Below are 15,766 nucleotides of genomic sequence, written 5' to 3' on the forward strand. Positions count from 1 at the left end.
AAGAAGAAAATGGTATTAATTAACATACTCATATAGACTAACCAAGGGAATAGAGAAAGAGAGAAAGAGAGAGAGAGAGAGAGAGAGAGAGAGAGAGAGAGAGAGAGAGAGAGAGAGAGAGAGAGAGAGAATCATAATCGAGATCATTATCGAGTCCAATAAAAAGAAACTAAACGATAAGAATTCAGACAAAAAAAAGAAAAAAAAGAAAGTTGACATGCTAATCTAGGATAAGAATCAGAGAGAGAGAGAGAGAGAGAGAGAGAGAGAGAGAGAGAGAGAGAGAGAGAGAGAGAGAGAGAGAGACTCCACATAAATGCAAATTCACGCTGTTCGATTCAAGTACCAGTCACAACCAAGTATATTCCCAGTAATTCCAACTCATGCTTGTATTTTACGTCTGCAAGTGCCCGGCCTTTTCTTCCTCCTTGCCTATAATTGGGAAATAACACAGAGGGCAACTCACGTGGGTAGAGAAACAGGTATTATTAGGTATTGCTTTCCTAGTAGTGATTATTCAGAAGTGTGGTGGTACTGGTGGTGGTGGTGGTGGTGGTGGTGGTGGTGGTGGTGGTGATAGTAGTGGTGAAAGATAATTGGGACAGAAGTGATGGAGTTGAAGGTAGTGGTTAGTGGCTTGTGGTAATAGTGGTGGTGGTAGTAGTTGTGGTGGTGTAGAGAGAGAGAGAGAGAGAGAGAGAGAGAGAGAGAGAGAGAGAGAGAGAGAGAGAGAGAGAGAGAGAGAGAGAGAGAGAGAGAGAGAGAGAGAGAGAGAGAGAGGATGCAAGTAGTTTTGTGAGGTGGACAGATGCTGGTGATTTATGTAGCGGTGTAGAGCAAGGCATCCCATTACTTGTCCCCTTGTGCATCACTCACCACCACTCATCACCACTCATCACCACTCACCACCACTCACCACCACTCATCACCGGCCTGGTACCATCGGTCACCATCACTACTACCATCATCACTGTCACCTCCACTGCAAGGCTTCATACAGCCACCACCACCACCACTACTGATAGCATTCATCACCACCATTATTATTACTACTAGCACTACTGTTCACTCTCCCTATCAACACCGCTGCTTTGATTTATCACCACCAGTTTTATCTCAAGCACAATATATCATTGACATAGCCTCCACACGTCACCACCACCAGCACTATTATTACCATCATCACCACTGCAGGCCAATATCACCTGTCATCACCACCACCACCACCATCCCCTCTCCACCACTACCATTGCAAATCTAACTTGACCGTCTAGTATACTAGTTAAATACAAAAATTAGAAAAATACAAAAGGATCATCTATTGTAGTTGTTGTTGCTGCTAGTGCCACAACTGTTGCTACTACTACTGCTGGTACTACTACTACTACTACTGCTACTGCTACTGCTACTGCTACTGCTACTGCTGCTGCTACTACTACTACTACTACTACTACTACTACTACTACTACTACTACTACTACTACTACTACTTTACTTTTACTCCTACTCCTACTCCTACTCCTACTCCTACTCCTACTCCTACTACTACTACTACTACTACTACTACTACTACTACTACTACTACTACTACTACTACTACTACTACTACTACTACTACTACTACTACTACTACCACCATCCCAAAACAAATACAAACACACACACACACACACACACACACACACACACACACACACACACACACACACACACACACACACACACACACACACACACACACACACACACACTATTCATTATTGGAATCCCCGTCTCTCATCTCCGTTGTGGCAGCATCACCATTGAAAATAATAAAAAAAGGATATTATAGATTGAATGAAAATTGGCTACCTTTTCCACGTTCCGCTGTGAATGTGTGTGTGTGTGTGTGTGTGTGTGTGTGTGTGTGTGTGTGTGTGTGTGTTTTTTTTCCCGATGATTCATACTGTTTATATCACTAATTCGACAGCTGTACTAGTCATCACCACCAACACTACCACCACCATCATTACTCATCACTGCCACCACCGCCATTACATCACAATCCGTGCCACTGGTTATTGTCACCATCATATTATTCATCACAGTTTTTGGAATAACATGCAGTTTTTTTAATATCTCTTCTGCGTATTCGTTTTTGTGTAATACTGTGTTCATATGTCCTCGTATTTGTTATTCCCCTTATGCCTCACATCTCTTCTTTCTCCTCCTTCGTTGTCTTCCATTTCTTCCACCGTTATTCTCCTCACCAATTTGTCATAAAGTGAATGATCCATTGAGTTGATATTACGAAAGTTGCTTGTACCCCGTTACCATGCTTCATTAAACTTGCTTGTAGGTATTGTTTAATAGATAACTTGTTCATTTATATAACCACGATTTTTTGTAGTGCGAGCAGCAACAGGAGCGAGAGATATTAGCAGAAATCATTGCCCGAGGCACGCGAGTCTCGTTATTGCACGCAGTATTCGGTGAATCAGTCCGGGGCCGGTTTTACAGCCTGACCGGAATTTCAACATCGTAGAGTGCAAAATGCGTCGCTGATTTTAATTAAGTGCATTCCCTCAGTCACATGCTTAACTAAATTCCAGTCACGGGGTTGAATTATTTCATATATATATTCATTTTCTTCCCTCCACGCTGAGGGAAATGTATCGATGATGCTATGAATTTGAGGTTCAACTAAGCATCCTTTGGGGATTACGTACTGCTTAATCTTGAACAAACTTTTTCACGAAGAATTTTTATGTCTCTTTGGTGGATTAGTCATGATATCATTTAATGATCCATGTTCTTATCTGTTTACGACTACGACCTATGATTGCAGCTATTGTCTGCCTGTGTAGTGTGTGAAGCAGGTAGAGGCCCAAGGGCTGGTGGCGACCCGGCGGCGTCACCGGCACCGCTAGGCAGCGGGGTGACGGGGCTTGACGCCGCAGCTAGAGACGCCACGTCGCCTCGCCTTCCTACACACACACACACACACACACACACACACACACACACACACACACACACACATCACAGTGCAGGTGTGATGTGTCACGTGATGCGGAAGGAGGGTCACGCCGCGCCGTGCCCCGTGTGATCCCTTAAGGAACGGGCATGGGCAGTGGTAGGTTAGTGACAGGAGGGGGCTGGGGGAAGGGACGCACGTGGCACTGTGGTATGGTGGGATGGCTTATGAAGAAATATGACGCGGTACAAAAGATTTACTCAGAGCGTCTCACTCAGTCCCTCTCCACGCATGCAAATTATTGACGGGCTTGTTTTCCCATGATGAGTGTGTGGGCGACGCGGCGACTCTTCCTGCCCGGAGTCCTGTCCCCGCCACCTCCACCTCCACGCTCGCCCAATAGCCCGCCACGCTAAATTAGGAGAAAACCAACTTAATATCTAAGTGTTCTCTGAGTATTATAGATGCGGCAAATATGAATTGCTAGTAAAAAGTATTATATAAAATTATATTTCGTATTTGGTTGCCATAATTAAGCGGCACACTTGAGGCGTTCATAATTCTGCGTGGCTTTCATATTTGGCTGAGTTAGGGGCGTCGCTTGGGCCACGCTGCGACGCCGGGATGGATTAGCCGCGCTGCTCACTCACTCCACGCCACGCCACGCACTCCTCACACTCTCCTCACACTTGTTTTTACTTTACACACACCCTCTGCACTTTTGTTAATCTTTTAATGCACTCTTCATACACTCCTCGCTAGTTTTTATTCCTTGTACTTTGCCTGTACTTATTCTTACCCTTTGAATCCACTCTACACCACACACTCCATACACATTAGTTTTTACTCCTCACACACACTATTCTCACTCGTATGAATTCATGTCACTTCACCCACTTCACGCATAATCATTTTTCTTTTTTATTTCCTACTTATTTAATCCACTCACTCCTCCACTCCTCACATATTTTTACTCCACATATTCACACTCTCCTCACGCACCTTTTACATGCACTCCACTGTGACTCCCATACTCTCCTTTCACTCCTTTTTTGTGTCCGCCTCATACACCTTGTTCAGTTCTCAGTCCACGCTCGGTATATGTCATGTCTCTCCCTCATTTTTCCTTCACTATACTTCACTAGCGACTCATTAAGGTTTCTAATGATGTAAAAAAAAGGTCGTTTGTGTATGGAATATATGTTTTTTACTCTTGTGTGTGTAGTGGAGGTTAAGGAATGTGTTAGTTAGTGTTTTGGTGTCTGTTATCACTTATCATTGTGATTTATCGGTTTTGTGAGTGCATGCAGAGTCAGGTTGAATGCTAAATAAGATGCGTGTGTATTGCTATATTGTGTGTGTGTGTGTGTGTGTGTGTGTGTGTGTGTGTGTGTGTGTGTGTGTGTGTGTGTGTGTGTGTGTTTTGTGTGTGTGTTTGTGTGTGTGTGTGCACTCTCTTGAAATTAAAACTAAGACGTATCGAAATGTGTCAGAGAGAGAGAGAGAGAGAGAGAGAGAGAGAGAGAGAGAGAGAGAGAGAGAGAGAGAGAGAGAGAGAGAGAGAGAGACTGTGAGAGTGAGTGAGTGAGTGTTGCACTAACTGCCACGAGAGGGGGTGACGTGCCGGGTGGAGGGAGAGCCGCACCCCTCTCACTAGTGCCACCACCCACCCTAACAGTGCCACTCTCCCACCGCTGCCACTCTCTCACCCGCTGCCACTTTAATTTTTTTTTTACAATACTTTATTTGTTTGCGTATTAGTATCTCTCACTCTTTTAGTTATTATTCATTTCTTTAAACAGGTTGTCTTGCACTGTCCTCCCTCACAGTGCCACTCTCACTACCACTGTCACTCTACCTTCCTAACAGTGACACGCTCACAGACAGTGCCACACCCAGACCAGCACCCCAGTCAAATACCACCACGCACCATATCTTCCAGTGCCACATATCACCTAAGGTTACTCTGTTTTAGTGCCACATGTCATTCAGCGCCACTTTTGTATTTATATTTCTTCCACTTCCTCCACATGATATTTATTTTGGTTCCTTATATTTTTTCATCTAGTGCCACAACTATTCAGTCATACAACACTCATTCCTACTGCATTCCACTTCTCGACACATACACATACATACACATACACACACACACACGTTTATCACTCCCATATCCCACTCAGTCAGCCAAGCCAAGTATCCAGGGTTGCATATCCATCTATCCAGCTGTACAAATCCTATAGATAAAACAAATATGAATAACTGTCTTGTAATAAGATCATATGGGGGATGAAGGAGGAACTGTTCGTCCGAGCGAGTCTTCTGAGCACTCCGGTCCATCCCATTCCTTTATGCAAGATCGATCAGCTGGCCTGCTTCAGCATTGCGGGTGTAAGTCTCTGTTCACTTGGAGCTTTTATATTAATGTAAGATAAGGTGTGACTCAAAGTTTAACTGGGGCACATATTTTACCTTGAGATTTGTGTACGTTGAGACCATTTTATTGACATTAGGAAGGGTCTATTGAGGACAGAAGAATAATGGCCACAGTCTTCACTATTTCAATCCCTTACATGAGTTTCTGAAGCTCTATAAAATCATCAGATAGTAAGTAGAATGAATATGGAAACGCCTCCTGGTACTGAAGAGGTTAAGCTTGTCCAGTTAAGGTGTGTCATTTTTTTTATTTATCAATTTATTATTTACTCGGAGTTTTCGCAGTAATGTAAGCCATGCAGGGTGAGACTAACGCTTCTACTATGCCGTGTTGTAGTGTAGAAAGTGTGGTGTTCATTTATTGTAAAGGACGTGAGTTTTTATTCTTTGTGAAGTAAAATTCGGTTTATTTGCGTGTAAAGAAAAATAGTTAAAATATTTACAGTTAGATTAGGTAATTTATTTTTGAAGCTGGGTGTCTTGGTGCTTCTTTCTCGTAATACAAGTCTCAGAGCGGCACAGGATCGTTGCTGATATCTTAGTGCTAAGAAAACACTTGCAGGGAAAGACATGGATACTCGTCCTTGCTTGTCACTTTCCTTTATTTCTTTGGGCAAATGCTCAAAGCAGATTTTGATGTTCATGTGTATAAATATTTAGTGAGTTAATGTTTCTTCTTTTGTTATATTTTTTTATGTTTTCTGTCTGTTTATGTTCCATCAAGCAGTGTCAGAACGCTCCAAAATGTAGTTGTTTTGTTTCTTCCTAATAGTGAACACCACTTGATAAATGATGTTGTTTATTTTCATTGATTTTTAAACTGACATGAGAAACGTCCGTCGACCTTTATATATGTGCGACCTTATCTATATTTGAAATCAGCATTTAAGCGTAGTTGGTGTAGTCGTTCCATTTTGTGTTCGTATATTTACATCACTCAGCGTTGTAGGCGGCACGTGTGATATTCCTTTTCATTACTGTGAACAATAAACATTGGTATTGATGCGCGTTACTCCAATTCTCGTCAGTAATAAAATGAGAAGGGAAAAAGCGAGGTATGAGGACACGATTACGTATAGTTTATTTGATTACTTATTTTCCCATTTATCTATTTGTTTTTTCCCCATTTGTGGTGTCCTTTTCATTTCTGTGAACAATGAGGTGCCCCACTGATGCACGTTACTCCAATTTTCACCTCTAATAAAATGAGGAAGGAAAAAACTGATGAATGAAACAACAAGTGCGTGTACTTTTAATCATTTATTTACTTTCCTATTTATTATTTTCTATGTCGTGTTCTTCAAGGCATCAGATGAATGAGGAATTTTATGAAGAGCAAACGACGCCATTAGAGCGAGCGATGCTGTTAGAGACGCGTCGTTGCTTTAGGAAATCTAAGTAATGTGACGTGTTGACCGATTGCGTGGTGGTCCTTTTGATTTCTTATAATATTTTTCTCGTCGTGTCTTTCACTCGTCCCTTTCTTAACTTATGTCCATTTACTTGTCTGTTTCGCTGCGTGTTCTGTGTTTGCTTATCAATATTTCATTTTATTTGATAGCATAACTGGTAAACGCTCGCCATTAACATAAGTGATGCTGATATGCCTCACTAACTTGAAAATAAATCAAAGTTACAACACCACTCGACATTCATTATCATCACTATCATCGCCATCGTATACTAAGATTCCAATACAGGACAATGACCTAACCTAGCCTTCCCACACACTTACCTCTTTACCAGCTAACTTTTTTCCATCTACTCCCGGTCACCATTGCAAAATCTCGTATCGCTCCATCTACTTCCGTGTTGTGTTGTCTTTATCACTCCCACCTTGTCATTCCGTTGTTCAAAATTGCCTATCTGTTATCTATTAAACGCGTAACGTCTTCTGCTCTGCCACATGTCCACTATTTCGTCCATATGTACTGCAACTCTAGCCACAAAAAAGGCAGCAAGTCTCAGTCGGTGCAGGAAGGGAGAGAGGGAAGGAGGGAAAGCTTGCTTGGGTTTGAGTGACACAGAAAGGCTCTTTATTATTGGCGTGTACAAGGATCGCGTCAGCTCGCCACCGCCTTGCAAAAACCTCGCTTCGTTTTTATGCTTATCTCGCCTGTACCCGAGTCCTTGCAAGGCTTACTTCACTGTTCCATTTATGCAGACGTGCCCTCGCCAACCTGCTAAATGGACTACTCCCTGATTTTCTTTTTATGTGGCAGTGATGGTGGTAGTGGCAGTGGTGGTAGTGGTGGTGGTGGTGGTGGTGGTGTGTGGTCGCATATCCACTGTACACTTCCAACGTTGTTTTGAAATACTGCATGTGTAGGAAATGAGAGAGAGAGAGAGAGAGAGAGAGAGAGAGAGAGAGAGAGAGAGAGAGAGAGAGAGAGAGAGAGAGAGAGAGATTCATTCCAGCAATGGAGGGAAGGGGAGAGAGGGAGAGGAGGAAAGAGGAGGAGGAAGGTGATGTGGGCTGGAGTGCGTGGGTGGAGTGTAGGAAGGAAGGAGGGTGACAAGGGAGGAAGGAGGGGAGAAAGGGGGTGAGGGGGAATGAATGAGGATGGGGGCGGTTCAACGTATTGTGAAGAGCTAGGGGTGGAGAGAGAGAGAGAGAGAGAGAGAGAGAGAGAGAGAGAGAGAGAGAGAGAGAGAGAGAGAGAGAGAGAGAATGAGAGAATAGAAAGGGAAGAGATAAAAGTAACAATAGTGCACAATAGAATTCAAGATTTAGGTGAGTTATAAATTGTAGACTGCAAGCTCAGATAGAACGTGTAAATACAGATACAAGTTATGTAGTCACACACACACACACACACACACACACACACACACACACACACACACACACACACACACACACACACACACACACACACACACACACACACAAAACACGTATATGTATAGAGTCATGTCTACATAAATGCGTACATACATACATACATACATACGTGAGAATTAGATATAAGTAGGAGAAATGTATGAAATGTTTGAAGTGAAGAATCTAATATGATAAACTTACGAATAGCAACTTATGCAAGAAATTAAAGCAAAGAAGCGGGAAAAAAACAAACAGCAAGCATTTCAATCACTCATTCACTCACACACACACACACACACACACACACACACACACACACACACACACACACACACACACACACACACACACACACACACACACACGTTCTTCCTTCTCTTCCCTTTTCTCTTCTCTTTCCATGACTTCCCTTTTCCTTTCCTTGTCTTCACTTCCCTTCCCATACCACTCACCTTCAAACCAAGCCACCCACCCACCCTCCCTCACTCTCCCTCTCACTCTTACTCTCCCTTTCCTTTCCTCTTTCTTTCTCCTGCGTCTCCCTTTCTCCTACCGCCCCTGCTCCCCCTACACTATTCACGAGAGTTGTTGAGATCTGCAAGAGGATCGATATTTCTTTCAATGGGCTGTCACGATGGGCGGCAGATGTAGGGCGTGCAAGGGGAGGGGGTGGAAGGGTAAGGGTGGAGGGGTGTTGGACATAGTAGAGGGGTGATGAGGGGTGAGGGTGTAAGGCAGCGTGCTATGGGAGGATAGGGGTAAAGAAAAAGAGAGTGAGAGAGAGGGAGGGAGGAAGGGTGTAAGAGGGGAAGGTAGTGGTGGTGGTGTATGTGCAATAATGTATGGAGTAGAGATGAATGACCTCCTCTTCTTCCTCCTCCTCCTCCTCCTCCTCCTCCTCCTCCTCCTCCTCCTCCTCCTCCTCCTCCTCCTCCTCCTCCTCTTTCAACAGTATGTATTGAATGCGTGGATGGTTCGCTGGCTTGCTGGTTGTTCTGTATGCTTAATTAATGAATGAAAATGCGTGCGTGCGTGCGTGCGTGCGTAGGTTGGTTATTATGGTAGGTTATATACTAAAAGAAAATTCCTGTGCCTTATTTTACTTTGATTATTTTTTTTTCGTTATTATTAAGACCTGATGGATGTATTGGCCTTGTTTTTCTTGTTTAAATCATTTATTTATCTATTAATCTATTATTTTTTTCTTTTAATTTTTTTTTAGAGTAGAATACAGTGGTAAGTGTGAATATGTATGTATGTATGTATGTATGTGTGTGTGTATGTATGTATGTATGTGTTTGTATGTATGTATGTATGTATGTGTGTATGTACGTATGTTTGTGTGTCTTAACGAAATTATTTGTCATTATGTTGCTATTTTATTTATTTTTGGGGATTTCTTTTTCCTTTTTTTTTTCTTCTTCTTCTTCTTCTTCTTCTTCTCCTTTTCCTCCTCCCTCTTCTTTTGCACGTAATCCTCTTCTCATTCTCTTCTTCGGTCCTTCACCTCTCTACCACTCCAATCGAGAGAGAGAGAGAGAGAGAGAGAGAGAGAGAGAGAGAGAGAGAGAGAGAGAGAGAGAGAGAGAGTGTGAGTGTAGGAAAGCTCTCCCTCCCTCACTCCGTCTCATTCTCCCTCCCACTCTCCCTCCCTCTCTCATTATCCTCCCCTTTCCTCGTCGGCGTTTGCGATCTCGGGTTTGTCTTAGAACCGGTTGCTAACATAATTAACATACTAGGAGCTCCAACGGTCCCCGGGCGAGAGAGAGAGAGAGAGAGAGAGAGAGAGAGAGAGTGAGAGAGTCCTTGTACCTAGCTGTGATTTTTTTTGTATTTGCATTTTTCGAATATTTTTCTGTGTGTGTTTTGTTATTTTTCTCTCACTTTTTTTCCTTTTGTCTTTTTTTTTCTTTTTTCATCTTCGCTTTTTCTGTTTATCGTATTTCTCTCTACCTTTCATTTTCTTTTCACGTTTCTAAGTCGTCTTGATATTTGTGTCTGAATTTTCTCCTCCTTTTCTATTTATTTATTTTTTTTTGGTTTCTTTCCTCTTTATTTGTTATCCCTGCGTTTTTCTCCTTTCCTCTTCTCTTGATTCTATTTCGTCTTTCTTCGTTGAATCTCTCTCTCTCTCTCTCTCTCTCTCTCTCTCTCTCTCTCTCTCTCTCTCTCTCTCTCTCTCTCTCTCTCTCTCTCTCTCTCTCTCTCTCTCTCTCTCTCTCTCTCTCTCAACTCCCACAACATCCTGACTCCCACCATTCTAACTTCCTTTTTTTTTTCTCTCTCTCTTTGCTCCTTTCCATCTACCATACGCACTCCCTTCCTTCCACCCTGTCCTCCCTACACACACACACACACACACACACACACACACACACACACACACACACACACACACACACACACACACACACACACACACACACACACACACACACACACACACACACACACACACACACACATGTTTGAAGCAAGATTTAAATGCATCCCTATAATATCCAGAACATCGGGACATCGGGACACCTACACCCTTTAATCTTCACCCATGACATCACACTTTCCTTGCTTATCTCCCCTTCACAATCTCTGAGGGAAGCTGACTCTCACTTCGTAAGACATAAAAAAAATAAGGGAAAAATAAAGGCTCGTGGTATGTGTTTTGCCTAATTTCCACGGTGTTACAAGGACAGAGGGTCGTCGCGCATGACCTCAACGCTCCCCAGTTGCCAATGGAACCTGTGATTAGTGGGCAGCGGCCAGGTCCCCGTCAGGCTGTTGGGGTGTGGAGGCGAGACGGCGAGACGTGAAGGGTGAATGAGGTGCGTGCATTGCGAGGCGTGATGCAAGAGACTGACTTACAGGCTGACTAGAAACGGTACCTCGAGACTGACTGAGTAGCAATCTGATTTAGTAAGTGGTTCTTAGAGACTTACTAACTGATGTAACAAACGGTGCATCGAAATTAACGGACTTTTGGATTTAACGAACGGTGCATATACATTGAGTGACTTACAAGGAGCGGCGCTTAGAAATTGACTGCCTTACAAGTTGATCTAACAAATGATGCCTCAAGATAAGATGTTGAGAGTTCCTTCATTGTATGTGGTCAAGCCTTTTTTTTTCTTTCTGGGAATGTGCAATGAGAAAGAAAAGTTAAGTATAAGGACTGATAAGAGTTTACAATGAGAAAATTTACATACGACCACATGCACAGTTCGTTGAGCTTTTGATTTACTTAAGTTTCTTTATTTAGTTTATTATGAACCATCTGTAATGCGGAAAACGTTTGAGTTGAACGAAGTGATAAGGGTAAATTTCTAGTCTCAGCATAGATGTAAGATTTACTTAGAGTCTAGAGCATATACAAATTTCGTTGAGTTTATAAATTTAGATAACATTGATTTTTTTCCGGAAAATCTATTATCAGATTAAAAATTAAAGGAATTAGACTGACTTGATAAACTGATCATTGAGATAAGATTTATAATATTTCCTCGAATTTATGTGTTTAAAAAAATGTTTTCCTCCAGGAACTTGTAATGAGGAAGAGTCTTAATTTAATGAACTGTTAAGCGTCTAGTTTACGGGCAGAGATAAGTTTCGGTGGCTATTCTAGAAATCTGAAAGAAGAAAAATTGTGAAGAAAATGTTCGGGGAAGAAGGAAGGAACATTGTGGTGGATGTACATGAATATGGAGGAGACAGGAAGAGGTGTTTGCTACTACCTGCTGGAGCTTAAGAATGTAATCTCCTGAGGAAGGTAGCTGCTGTATACATTTCTCAGGAAGGAAACCGAAATACATAGGTGATTTAGAACTGATACTCAAGATTTAGTGTGCAAAGTAGGACTGGAAGAAATTAAGCTGTACATAGATAAGCCAAGGAATAGGATGAAATAAAAACACTGACCTATGAATGTGTACGATGTGTGTTTCTCAGCATGACGAAAAAATATATTCAAGTACTTTAAAATGTTTACTGAAAATGTAACACAAAATTTTAGAGATCGAACTAGTTAAATAGGCAGGAAATGTGAATAAATGTAACCTATATCTATTTGTCTCTTAGTGGGGAAAAAAAAAAATAGCTGCTTTATAACTAACACGCAACACAAAATTCAATGCACAAAAGTAAGAAAATGGGAAAGATGAAGCAGTAGATAAATAAAGGAAGAAATGGAGATAATATAACTTTTTTTGTAGTACCATCAAACTTACGAGCAAAATAAGAGACAGGTATGAACTAAGAAAGAAGAGAGAGAGAGAGAGAGAGAGAGAGAGAGAGAGAGAGAGAGAGAGAGAGAGAGAGAGAGAGAGAGAACGTAAACAAAAGGCGAAAAATCAATGAAAAATAAAGAAAATGAGAATATAAGACAGGAAAGAGTAAAAAAAACCATCATGGTACAAAGCAAAACGAAGAGCCAGAGAGAGAGAGAGAGAGAGAGAGAGAGAGAGAGAGAGAGAGAGAGAGAGAGAGAGAGAGAGAGAGAGAAAGATGAGGGCACCCGTGTCTGCGTAGGGAGGAAGGCAGTGAGATGTATGAGCAGTAAACATGAGAACAAATTGGCGAGTGAAGGTGGCGAGGTGAGGAATGGAAGCGGTGAGGTGGCGGTGTAGTTATCAAGATGCCTTACGTTGCTGATAAGAAGATAACACTGAAGGTTTAATTGATATTTTGCTGCCTTGGTATAGAGACGGATAGATTGGATAGGCGACCAGGTAGATAGGTAGGTATATATTACACTCAAGTAATGGTTAATTCTTAGATAGTCGATGTACTGATGATTTTTTTTTTTTTCCTTCGCCCAAATCTTCGCGACGAAAACTTTATTCCCCCTCAAAATTCACTCAAGATTTCACCTGTGTGCATGAGTGATTTCACCTGCCTCGTCTATACTTACCATTCCTACCTGTTGAACTCTTTCATCTCAACATCTTCCTCAATTGCAGAATATTTCTTTTAACCTGTCTATTTTTCCACGCCACGTAACCTTAACCTCCAGATTTCATCACCTATAAATACTAGTCTATTTTAACTCCCCCATCATCCCTTACCTGCCTTTATCATAGCTCAGCATCCCGCCTTATCGCGCTGCATCTTAACATCGAAGAGATTTACACCAGTTTTCACTCGCTGTTCAGGAAAGTCACGCTTGGCTGTGTTACTCTGCTCCCCCGCTAAAGAAAAGGAACCTGTGCGTGTGTGTGTATGTGTGTGTGTGTGTGTGTGTGTGTGTGTGTGTGTGTGTGTGTGTGTGTGTGTGTGTGTGTCATGAAGTGTGAATGTGGTGTGTGGTGTGCTTGGAAGTTCTGCTGTTCCTGCCATTTCTGTGTGGTCAGCATTTTATCATTTTAATCGCCTCGTGTTGTTTACTTGTTTGCTAATCCTTCACTGTGCGTGTGTGGGGGGATTGTAAGTGTAAGTGTGTGTTCCGTGTCCTCTGCATGACGAAGGATGTTTTTTTTTTCCTTTTTTTTTTTATTTTCATCGCTCTATGCCCTGTTAAGTTTTAGAAAGAGTGGGGAGTGTGTCTTCCATAACTCCTCCTCGTGCATAGCTTTTCCTTAGGTTAAGTTTTTAAGGTTCCCGTCGTGATCTTACGCTGGGTCCTCCCTGAAATATGATTTTTCCGAGAGAGAGAGAGAGAGAGAGAGAGAGAGAGAGAGAGAGAGAGAGAGTCCATGTGAGTAAAGGGCAAATTGAAAAGAAATTGTAAGAAAAACAGAAAAAGGAACATATTGTGGAGGTAAAAGTGAGAAGTGAAAAGGAGTTATTGCTTTAGAGATTTCAACATATGATTTGTTATTATTATTATTATTATTATTATTATTATTATTATTATTATTATTATTATTATTATTATTATTATCATCATCATCATCATCATCATCATCATCATCATCATTAGTATTATCCTTATTCACTATACATTACGAAATATTTCCAAGTTCCTGTTGATATTTTTGTCATCTATATATTCTTTTATCATTCTTACTATTCATGTTTTTTTTTTTTTTTTCGTGATTATCTTCATTAGTATTTCCTTTATACATGCAAGCAGGAAGACTAAGGACCTCAATAGCATATAATTGGCTACTACATAATATTGCAAAATGTTTCAAAGTCACTGTTCACATTTGTATATATTTTCATTTTCCTTCCTCCTATTTGTTTATTTTTTCTTCAGTGGAAGGAGCGGTTACATCTTGTGTTGCTTATGTTTATGCATGCGAGTATTAGATGCAGATTGGCCAACTTGAGGCTGATAGTTACTCGTTTTAATGCTTACTGAGTATATGTGGATGTATTTATTAACGGTAAATGAGATGGTGGCTACTCTCTCTCTCTCTCTCTCTCTCTCTCTCTCTCTCTCTCTCTCTCTCTCTCTCTCTCTCTCTCTCTCTCTCTCTCTCTCTCTCTCGCTCTCTCTCTCTCTCTATTACTTAATGGGATTTCTTTTCTTTTTTTCTCACTTTCATGGCTTACTCGCTTGCTTGCTCACTCGCTCTCTCCATTTCTGCTTTATTTCTTTTGCCGAGTTTACTTACTTCATAAATTTATTTTTTCCTAGTCTTCCCTGTTTACTCGCAGCTTTTCCGTTGAGTTCTGTCACTATTATCTTGATTTATAGCTGCGGATGTTTCCAGCCACACACACACCTACTTTTTCAAGGCTATTTTTTATTATTTACTGAATAGAGGACGAAGGAGTAAGTTTATTTCCAGACTTAATGTGAGGGGAGTCATTTTCTCTCTCTGTGTCTCTGTCTCTCTTTCTCTCTCTAATGGCAAGTTCTCTTCTCCATCCTGGCGATCCCTCCCTTTCTCCTTCTCCCATTCTTTTGCTTGCTTGTTTGTTTTATCTCCTGTCTTGAGATTGTTCTGTGTTTTTGTGTCCATTTTACTCGTTCATTGACTTTTCCCCTCTCGTATTGGCTTGTGTATCTGTAACATGAGTGGAAAAAAGTTGTATTATTGCGAAGAAAGCTTTACTGATGTTGGGTAGTGAAATCATAATACATAACGTAACTTGTTGATTTAGTTTTCTTTGGTTGTTTTCCTCCTGATTTATTTGCAGGTGTATGTAAAGAAGTATAGAGAGAGGAAAAATACACGTAGGTGCCTTAATGTTTGTTTGGGATGTGTGCATACTTAACTTGTTATTATTAGTATGTATGTATTTCTTTTGCCTATGATCCCGTAGCGAATTGTCTCACCGCTTGAGAAAAAAAAAAAAAAGACAGACAGGTTAAGTGATAAATTTATGTGTAGTATTGTAAAGTCTTCTAAAACCCATACACTAATTTTTCATATTGTCCCACGTTTGAGTTATAAATTTCCGTGGAATATTGGAAAGTCATAAAAAGAAAAAAGAAAAGAAACAAACGATTTCAGTTTTATTTCACTTACACACATCGCTAAAGTAATAAAATAACACACAGTATTGTAACGTCTTATAAAAACCATACCATTTCACTTTATTTTTGTCCTACTTACACCCTTCGTTAAGTGATATTTTTAACGCACAGTATCGTAAAGTCTCCTTAA

This window comes from Portunus trituberculatus, chromosome 41 (genome assembly GCF_017591435.1).
Source record: "Portunus trituberculatus isolate SZX2019 chromosome 41, ASM1759143v1, whole genome shotgun sequence".
In the NCBI taxonomy this organism is placed as follows: domain Eukaryota; kingdom Metazoa; phylum Arthropoda; class Malacostraca; order Decapoda; family Portunidae; genus Portunus; species Portunus trituberculatus.